A 9,686-nucleotide genomic window follows, 5' to 3' on the forward strand; every position below is an offset into this window, starting at 1 on the left:
GAACTGTTAACCTAGAATCCATGCAACAGGAATATCTCTCAAAAACTAAAATTAAAATAAAGACTTTTTTCAGACAAAAGCTGAAATCCACATCTACACAAAGAAATTAAGAGCACTGGAAAAGGCAAACATGTAGACATATATTAAAATACTTTTTCTTATTTTAAAAATATCTTTAGGGGAGCCTGGCTGGCTCAGTCAGTTGAGCATCCAAGTTCGCCTCAGGTCATGATCTAATGGCTCATGGGTTTGAGCCCTGCCTCACTTTGGGTGCTGTGCTGACAGCTCAGAGCCTGGGGCCTGCTTCAGATTTTGTGTCTCCTTCTCTCTGTCCCTCCCCTGCTCTTTCTCTGTCTCTCTCAAAAATACATAAAAATTAAAAATATTTTTAATATCTTTAAAATATAATCTACTTTTTAAAAGCAGAAATAATCACAAAATATTGAAGAGATTTATATATGACAAGAAAAGTGAAAGAATGAAAGAGAGAAATGGGTGTATACTGTTGTAATTGCCTCTCACTCTTCATGAAGTGGTATCATATTACTTGAAGTTCTAGATTTTAAAGATGTATATATGGTAAACCCTTAAAGCAGCCACTATAAAAAAAAAGAGGCATAGCTACTAAGTCAGCAAAAGATATAAGGTATAGTAAGTTTAAAGTATATTCAATTAATCTAAAAGAAATCAGGGAAAAAGGAGTGTCTGTCTTAGTCTGCTAAGGATGCTGTAACAAAATACCATAGACTGGAGCCTTACACAACAGAAATTTATTTCTCAGAATTCTGAAAGCTGGTAAGTCCAAGATCAAGATGCCAGCCAATGATCTGTTTCTAGTGAGAGCTCACTTCCTGGCTTGAAGATAACTACCTTCTTCTATGTCTTCACATGTCCTTTCCTTTGTGGGGGCATGTAAAGAGAGGTAGGGAGAGATCTCTATCTTCCTCTTCTTATAAGGCCACTGATCTCATCCTAAGATCATGAGGGTCCCATCTTCATGACTTACTCTAACTCTGTATCCCAAAGGCCACATCTCCAAATATCATCACATTGTAGGTTAGGGTTTTAACATGAATTTTATGGAGGGGACACATTCAGTCCATAACAAAGGGAGAATAAGAGATGGGATACACATAAAACAAAAAACAGTATAATAGATTTAAATGCAATGATACCAATAATTACATTTAAAAAATTTTTTAATTTATTTTAGAGAGAGAGAGACAGAGAACAAGCAGGTGAGGGGCAGAGAGAGAGAGAGAGAGAGAGAATCAAAGCAGGCTTTAGGCTCTGAGCTGTCAGCACAGAGCCAGACACCGGGCTTGAATTCACGGACTGTGAGATCATGACCTGAGCCAAAGTTGGACACTCAACCCACTGAGGCCCCCAGGTACTCCCCAATAATTACATTTAATGTAAATGGTTTAAACACCCAATTAAAAATGAGAAAATAAATATATTAAATAAAAACCATGATTCACGATATGCTGCCTGTAAGAAAATAAGACACTTAACTTAAAATAAAAAAGCATAAATTGGTTGGAAGTAAAATCATACAAAAAGTTATGCTATGCTAACACTAATTCAAATAAAGCTGAGTGGCTGTATTGATATTAGCAAAAGAATATGACCGGGGATAAAGAGTACCATTTCATAATGACAAGGAGGTCAGTTCATCAAGAGAACATAACAATCTTAAATATTTCAGCATTTAAAAACAGAGCTCCCAAAAACCTGAAACTGAAACTGATAGAAGTAAGAGGATTAGACAAATGTACATCATTGGAGATCTCAACAACCCTCTTTAGATAAATAATGGAAAATGTACACTAAATAAGGATATAGGACACTTAACAGTATCAACCAATTTTACCTAACATATTCATGGAAGTCTTAACCAATCAGACCTCATTTACATTTATGGAAGTCTCTACCCAATAACAGAAGGATTGTTTTCAAGTGCTTATGGAACATTTGTAAAGATAGACAATATTCTGACTACAAAAAAGGCCTCTTTAATTCAAAAAAGGTTTAAATATATATAAAATATATTCCCTGATCACAGTGGAATTAAGTTAGAAATCAATAACAGAAAGATCTGGAAAATCCTGAAATATTTGGAAACAAGCCACCACAATTCTAATTAACTTATGTGTCAAAGATGAGATCAGAAAGGAAACCACGATTATTTATAATTGAATGAAAATAAAAACAAGACATTTGAAAGTGCATAGGATGCTGCTATCACAGTGATTGCAGGGCAATTTATAGCACTAAACACCTTTATTAGGAAAGAATTGTCTCAATCAATGGCCTAAGGCTTCTGCCTAAAGAAACTAGGGGGACAGAGAAGAGCAATTTAAACCAAAGTAAACAAAGTAAGTAATACGACTACAAGCCCCAAACAACAAAATAAAAAGCTATGATAAAGAATATCAATTAGATGTCACCCACAGATCCTAAAATCCCAATGATTCTACCTCCTTGTGTTCATGCCTTTGTGTAATACCCTTCCCTTGAGTGTGAGTGGGACCTGTGACTTGTTTCTAGCCATGTAAATATGGTAAAGGTGATGGGATGTCACTCCTATAATTAGGTTATATTATATGGAAAAGATGATAGGATGTAACTCCCATCATAATGTTGTATAGAACTCGGTCTTAACAAACTTGAACCAGAAACTCTTCTTATGGGCTCAGTGGAGTGAATGGCTATATTGAAGAAACACACGTGGAAAGGGCATAGAGACAGCCTCTAGGAACTTCTGTTGTCCACTACAATCTGAGAGCAGCCTTCAGCCAGTAGTCAGAAATAGCCCCCTTAGTCAAAAAGCTGCACAGAAATGAACTCTGCTTAAGCTGATTCTGAATAAGCTTGGAATCAGATTGTTTCCAGTTGAGCCTCCAGAGGAGACCACAGCCCAACAACTCCTTGATTGCAGCTTTGTGATATATTTTGTAGGATGAGTCAATAAGACTTGCAGATGGATTGGGTGAGGATGAAGCTGAAGGAGGCTCTGAGAGAGAGGAGAATCAAGTATGATCTAGTTTGATTTGGCACTGGGTACATCGTGGTTTACTAAGCTGGACAGACCATGGAGTAACAGACGGATGGTGAACATGGGTCTCAAGATGTCTGTACTGCCTGTGATAACTGCAAGGGGGAAATATTTAAATTTGAAACTTGTGAAAAACCACAAAACAAATGATAGATTTTCTCCCTTTTCCCCCTGCAGCCTTCCACTTAAACCAATATTAAATTCTATTAACAATTTCTCTGAGACTCTATTAAGTTCTATTAAAAATGATTTCATTTCTGCGGCAATATCAGAGGTAACTATCTGGGGGAAATGTGGAGTAGTGCAGAGTATACTATATTTGGTCCTCCTACTTCAGTTTTCTAAATAACACATGAATTTATGAAATAAAATCCATTCCTTAAAAATCAATTCCACTAACTCCTCCATTGACCTTTTAAGCTCTGTAGATCCCTATATTCAAATCCCCATGTCAGAGAGTTTTAAAATCTTACACAAAGACTAAAGAAAATGTCTATTTTCTAGGTTTTGTTAAGACGTAGTGAGGTGAGGTTAAAGTCTTCTAATTAGCCATCCCACAGCTGTGTCTTCTCATTTGCAACCAAATGACACTCAACCAAGAGGAGGAATTCTCCTCCTGTGAATTCTCAAAAATTATTTAGAATTACTTAGAATCTAATTTTTACACCCAGAGAGGTTCATAAGAAGGAGTCAGGCTCATTACTGCTTATCAGAAATTACTTTTCATCTCAAGTCCTTTTTTACCCTGAAAGGCCAATTTTGATAAGAAGTGGAGATCTGAGTCAATGAGAGGGGGAAAATCATTGCAAGCAGTGATCAATGGAGCCCAGTTTGCCAGGCTTATTTAGAGTTGCCAAGAAATCTTCTTACCAATGACCAAATCTTACAAAATAATAAGTACCCTACTCTAAATATGCTTTGAAAGCACTGAAGGAAAATCATGTGTCTGCTGTGATTAAAGCTACATCATGATGCTGTATGCATGAGGACAGAGTCTAAGAAGGAGAAAAGACAACTGAAAATAGGTGATTTGTTAGTATTATGTTATCATAGGTTTTTTTTTTTTTTCTTTCTTTTCCATGCTCCTGTGTAGATAACATTATGAGAGAGGGTCGGGAGCACTGAAGTACTTTGCAGAAATCTTATAATTTCTTATTGAAGCATAAATAGGATCATAAACTATATAAACAACAAATCTCATTTGGTAAATGTTATATTTCTAGTAAAATGTTTGTAACCAGTAAGTTTCATAACATACAAGAGCAGATATCATGACCTAGAAATTATTTCAACTAAATTTGCCTTCATGTTATGAAATCACTGTTAGTATTTGCCCTGAGCAGGCATATTGAGTCATTTCCATGGCCCACAAGGTCTTACATGGTCTAACTCCTGCCTACTTCCTCTTCCTGCTTTTCCCAACCAGTACCCTTCTCATTATGCTCCAACCCTCCTGGCCTTCTCCTCCTTGAACAAGCTCATTTCCATCCCAGGACCTTTGTAGTTGCTCTTCTGTCTGGCTGGACCACGCTCCCCTTAGTCTTCACATCACTGTCTTCTTTCAATTCTTAGTTGAAATATGACCTTCCCAGAAACACCTTTGGTAACCACATCATCTAAAATAATTGTACGTCCACTCAATGACCACCCTCTGCAATCATTGGGCATCTCATCACGCCATCATTTATACATAGCAGATGCCTCACAATCTAAATGACTTGTATTCATTGAACTACTGTTTATTGTCTCTCTTCCCCCAACACACTTGAGTGCGTGTGTGCATGCAGTCAAACACACAAACACACACAGATGCAAACTGCATGACCACATAGACATTGTTGCTTTCCTCTTCACCATTATATCTGCAGTGCCTGAAATATCACATAGTATAAAGCAGACATGCTGTAATATTTATCAGACAAGCGGTTAAGTTGAAACCTGCAGAACAAGAAATCTGAAGTTTGTCTGTCAGATTTAATAAGCACACGACAGGATTACAGAGAACATGGAACCAGAGTCTTTCCATCATTAAAATTAGTAGTAGTAGTAATAATCATAGCCATCATCATAATTCTAAGTGAATTCTTACTGGTAAAGTGCGGTGTACCAGATGTTAGGAGGAGGCTTCTTCTTGGAAATTTAATTGCTTTTTGTCTTTGGATGAGTCATGCTCTTTGGAATGGAAAACCTGGTCCTCTCATGTTAAGAAAGATGAACTCAGGTCAATGTAAACATACAAATAGTCCCAAAGGGATAAAATCCATAAGATTTGAGCTTCCACCTGCAGGACACATTTGTAGAATAGGTGAGGAATAGATGTTTCGGTTTGCATACTCACATTTATATGGTGATGGATGGAAAAGGCTTGTCGATGTTTACTGGTTCAAGTCGGTGCGTGTTTGATTTGATCCTACCACATGAGCAAGACAGTCGTTATCCATTACCAGTGCATACTTAATATACATAAAGGCACCGTTTGGTGATTCTAGATACTGATTTTTTTAATACTCATCTAGCATGATTCATTTCAAATCTTCGTGCTGCCATGGAGTTTTTCCAGACCGCTTCAGTGTGATATGTTCTCTCCATTCCTCTGACATCCTGTAGCAATTATTGATAATTAAATGTGTCCTGTCTTGTGCTATTTTTGCTTTCTTGAACCCTTACTTGGGGTTCTTTTTTGTTTTGATTGTTTGGGGCTATTGTTTAAAATTTAAAACATTTTGTTTCATCTCTCTAACTAGATTTTTAAGACAGAGATGATGCTTTAAACCTGTTTTTTATACTCCACGGTTTGTGGCACCGTGCCTTGCACAACAGGAAAGCAATACAGATGTTGCCTGGCCAGCGATTCCAGAGGGTGGTTGCCACACCCCAAATGCCCCATCTGAGCCTCTCTGTTCTCGAATGGGAAATACAAATACATTGTAGGTGTTTTTGCAAAAAAAGAAAAAAAAATTAACCTCTTTCCCAGAGTCTCAGTGAGTATTGATCTGGAGTAACATTGTTGCAACATGGAATATAAACATATTTCCTGCTACTGTGCCAACAGAGATTAAATCTTTGGATGTAATGAACTAGAGTTAAGACTACTAAATTCGTCAGGTCCTCAGATAAAATGAAAAACATGTTAGTTGTGGTGGTTTGTTGTTATTGTTTGTTCCTGTTTCTGTGAGCCATAGCAAATTGTGATTACTCTGTTCACTATGAATAGATAAAAGGCCTTCTCTTTTTCATTATTATGTTAGGCAAGAGTGCAGGTAATTTCATCTCTTGTAAAGATTACTTAATTCACCTTCCTGGAGAAGGAAAGGCTGAAGTTAAGCTAAAACCTGTTTTTTCAAGCATGGGGTCTTTGTGGCCCTATATGTTGCTGGCCTGGCTTGTGATTCATTAAATCCTTTAGCAAAACAGATGGCATTGAAAGAGACACGTGGAGAGAAAGAAAATGCCTGGCCACAAAGAGATGTAGCTACATAAACCAATTCAATAATGAATTTGGATGTGGGAAGGATTTTTTTTTTTTTTAAGAACAGGATCTTCAGTAAGTAAATAATACCTCGGATTCCAGAAGGGCTAGTAACAATCCACTATAGCAATAACAAAAACAATCAGGATCTAAATCTAATTTGTTTCTCATTTTAGTACAAGATTTTCAATTGCAAGCCGGGTTACACAGTGTACTGTGCATGGAGCTTATAATTTTTCCCTTGAAATATGCTCAAGCCATTCTTCAGAGACCCCACAGTGTTCTACCTGGTCCTTGACAAGTATCCAATTATGTGCATCCTTTTTCTCACAATTCAAAGCCTTCTTCTCTATGAACTCTTCCCTGATCATCTCTGCCTATAACAAGTTCTCTTGATTCAGTTCCTATAGCCCTTATTGCATATACTTCTCATTTAAATCTTAACATATCCAGTTCTAGTGTATTTCCAAATGGAAGGGGATGTTGACTAAAGCAGATGGTAAGTATCTTGCAAGGCCCCAGAGCTGTACAGCTGCAGCAAGCGCTGATGGTATACAGGAGGCATCCCAGCAAGGCCCAAAAAAGCAGATTTTAAAGCCAGCCAGACTTAGATCTGAAATGTTTCTCTTCCTTTTACTGGAAGGTGTGGCCGTATTAGTTTCCCATGGTGGTGGTAACAGATTATGACAGAGTGGGTGGCTTAGAACAGACATGCGTGCTATCACAGTTCCGGAGGCCAGGACTGAAATTAAGGTGTTGGCAGAGCCGGCCCTTACCTCTTAGAGCTTCTGGTGGCTCCAGGCTTGTGGCTGCTCCACTCCAATCTTCACCTTTGTGATTTTATTGCCTCCTCTTCTTCTGTGTGTCTTCTCCTCTGTGTGTCTGTTTCAAAACTGCCTCGGCTTCCTTCTTTTTTTTAAAAAAAGATTTTAACATTTATTCATTTTTTGAGAGACAGAGACAGAGCACGAGTCAGGGAAGGGCAGAGAAAGACAGGAACACAGAATCCGAAGCCGGCTCAAGGCTCAGAGCTGTCGGCACAGAGCCTGATGTGGGGCTCAAACTCACAAACTGAGATCATGACCTGAGCCGAAGTCGGATGCTCAACTAACTGAGCCACTCAGGCGTCCCTGTGCTTCTTTCTTTTGAGGATACATGTGATTGCATTTAGGGCTCATTTGGATAATCCATAATAAGCTCCTTCTCTCAATATTCTTATTCTTAATCATATCTTTTGCCGTATAAGGTAACACTCACAGGTCTTAGAGGTTAAGACATGTATGTATCTTTTTAGGAGCTACTATACAACCTGTATGGTAACTTTAATGAGGTTTCATTTTTTTTTGAGCTACAGTATCCTATCAGTAAGAGGAGGACAATGACCTTCCATTATCATGGCTTTTAAATATATTCTGTGTGTAAAGCATATTCTGTATGGTCACCTAAATGATATTTCTCTGATGGACCACCCACGGCTATTGTAATAAAGTCAGCCCCTGGAGCACCTTGTCCCTAGCAGTGTGCTGCATATGTGTTCATTAAGAAATGCATTCAGTTATCAGGTGACATCAGTCATCCCGCCGCCCCAGCCACTACCACTGTACCCTGCTGCAGGTACCATTGGGGAGCCATTGCTGCCAGCGCATAGGTCAGTGTCAAGGGCCTGCTTCCTGATATGCCCACATCTGCCAGCAATAATTGCATAGCCAGGTCTACTTTTCACTCTCCGGATTATAATTATTTTGAGGAGCTGCTGGTATGTTGCTGTGGTAGGCTATGTGCTGCCACCACCGTGGTGTGGCTGATTTACTCGATCTCTCAAGGTGTCAACGTTTCCACTATATTCTTTGTAGTCTTCCATGTGCACAAACTACTCTGCACCCCTGCCAAAATGGAGACTTTATTCTCTCTCTCTCCGATTTAATTTAAAAACCTCTGTAATAGACAAGTACCATATATATGAGTCCATGGATGGTTAGGACAGAACACAAATCACAGTGGCAGTCCCATGGATTGTCCTACCTCATTGATAAATGAGGTTCTGTCATGGATCAAGCCAGTTTGTCTGAATTAGTACTCTCTTAAGGGGTTCTTACCTCCCTTGTGCAAATAGACAGATAATGCCACAAGTTTGCCAGATGAATCCCAGTGATGAGCGGAGCTGAGAGTCAAGCTAGAATACTCTATTCCTTTTTCTCTCACACCTTCTGTCTCCCTATCCTCCCACCTTCCCCACCCACAAATACAAGTAAATGCACCTCGCTTGTCACCTAGAATATGATAGGTGCTTAATAAATACAAGACCATTTTCTATCTTCTATCCACAGGGCTTTGCATGCATTAAATAGTCAATAAATATGGTTTTACCAATGAAAAGGTAAATCTCTATTTTATAAGAAAAATAGAAATATCCCTCATAAAATTATAGTCACTTCAACTGGGCCTCTGACTTTAAACTCTTTTACTGTTAATTGTCTGGTTATTAATAATAAGACCCAAATATAGACATTTGTACCTTCATATGTGTGTAAGTAATTGCACACATGCCATATAAAATCCTTGCTTCCTAAACACTTGCTTTGCAGCATTGCCAGTTGTACTAAACTCTTTTACCTACAAGAGGGAAAGGTCTCTGACTTTTATGTTGTAAACTCAGGAAAGGGTTTTGCCAATTTTATAATAATATTTACCTAGTGGTTTTCTCCAGGGTAAAACATGCTTTTTTTGACAGGCTTTTCAGGTGCCAAAATGTTCATATTTGCAATTATTCGTGGAGAAAAGGTAAAGATAAAAATTTTGATCCTTGTTTTATAAATGAGAACCTGAAGACCTAGAAAATTATGACTTGCTCACATCAATGTAAAAATGCTGTGTGCTCCCTGATACAAATTTGGGATCATTTCAGCATCAGTGTGCCAAGCATTTATTGTAATTTTTGTTTCATGGACCAGTAATCCTCCCTTACCCCTGAAATCACTGTGGAATGACACACTCCAGGTCTAGTTGGGGCCAAGGGAATTAAAGTAATTATGATGTAAACATGTTGGTATTTATGTTAATGCTTGATAGAAAATGCAACCTAGAGTAGGTGGATTGACATAAGACCTTATACTCAGTGTGTTCTCATTAAACATGTGAAGGCTGAAAATGCAAGAAGGC

Source organism: Hyaena hyaena, unplaced genomic scaffold (genome assembly GCF_003009895.1).
Source record: "Hyaena hyaena isolate Hyena2069 unplaced genomic scaffold, ASM300989v1 scaffold_922, whole genome shotgun sequence".
Classification (NCBI taxonomy): Eukaryota; Metazoa; Chordata; class Mammalia; order Carnivora; family Hyaenidae; genus Hyaena; species Hyaena hyaena.